A 1,570-nucleotide genomic window follows, 5' to 3' on the forward strand; every position below is an offset into this window, starting at 1 on the left:
CCTCCTGCGGGTCCCGCGGACCCAGCCGTCGACAGGGTGGGGTTCCCACTGCCGGCCTCCATTGGTCGTGAGCCCACGCCCCGGCTCACCCTCGGCCAATTGGCGACGGCTGTAGGCGGTACCACCCTGCTGGCGACCCGCCCCCAACTCCGAGACACGGCTTGCCATTGGGAGAAGGCGCGTGACGCGAAGGCTGCAGGCCACGTGGCGGTGTTTTCACTGCCAGTGCGGCCCGGCAGAGCGGGAAGAGGGAAGGGCCAGGCACCTGGGCTCTGCCTGCAGGCTCCGGTCCGGCGTCTGCGTCGCGGCCGCGGCAAAGCACACAGGCGGGCGCGCTCGTTCCGACCCCACCCAGCCCCGTGTTCTGGGTAACACTCCGTCTACTAAACTTACAGTTTAGTAGAGAGCGTTGGACGCCAAAGCTCCACCCTCTCGTAGAGTCTTCAAGCTGCTTAGAAGACTGTTTCTAACAGGAGGATGCTGAGGCCAGATAGGTAGGACGTCCGCCTTATCCATTGTCTGTTGAGAACTCTTACCACAGGTCAAGCACCGTGTTAACAATGTGTATTATCTCGTTGAATTCTTACAAAACTTTGGGAGGAAAGCGTAATTATGCCCAATTTAAAGAAGCCGTAACTGAAGCACAGAACTGCTAGACAATTCTGCCTGAAGTAACACAATAAGTGGTAAAATGTGGTTTTGTCTGATTTCAAAACCCGTGCACCAACGACTCGGCGGCTAGACAGTTTTTGGCAAAACCTATCTGATCTGTAGCTGAAAAAATGAAAGAAAATGGGTAGAGGATGTTGTATTTTATGAAAAGGATGAAGTCTTGAAGACAGCACAGTAAAAACCTCATGTAATTCGAGGTGAATTCAAACGGTCTCTCTTCCCAAGTTGAATACATGTTGCCATGTAGAATTATCAACACAACTAATGAATCAGTAGCTCTGCTAGTTTTGGATGTATATAATTACTGACGAATTTTTAAGTCCTGCTTTTCAAATTTTGAGACGAAATGATATTTTATTGTTGTACCACTGCATTTCAGACTGGTATAATTCAAATTTTCTATTTTGTGACAAAACTGTATATATGTATATAGGAAACTTGGACCTACAGTGGGTGAGTGAAGAGAACTGTTTCTCTTAAGCTTTTCTGGTTGACTCCTGGTTTTGGTTTTCTGAAATGCAAATATAACAGTTTCTTTTTTCAGTGCTATTATTCTTCCTCTCAACTGATGTAAAAATAGTTCAGCTAACACATCTACAGATGTCGATTGCTCTTTAGTTGATTGTGAGGTGTTGTAAAAATCATCGTAAGGGAAGGAGCCGCCACCTGGATGCTTTAACTGTGTTATCCTTGTAACGTCTCAGCTCAGAGGTGCTTTCTCTCTCCCCTCCCAGCTCAGGCAAATGCTGCAGTCCTTTTTGTTCTATTTAGAAAGCAAAAAGTCTGACATTCTAGGTGGTAGGTTGTTGGGAGAATTACATAATGTGCACAATAGGTTTTTAAAGTGGAAGCTGTTATTACCAAGAATTTTGACTTTATGGGGTAGAGATGGGAGCTG

Source organism: Neophocaena asiaeorientalis, unplaced genomic scaffold, assembly GCF_003031525.2.
Source record: "Neophocaena asiaeorientalis asiaeorientalis breed wild unplaced genomic scaffold, Neophocaena_asiaeorientalis_V1.1 scaffold30, whole genome shotgun sequence".
In the NCBI taxonomy this organism is placed as follows: Eukaryota; Metazoa; Chordata; class Mammalia; order Artiodactyla; family Phocoenidae; genus Neophocaena; species Neophocaena asiaeorientalis.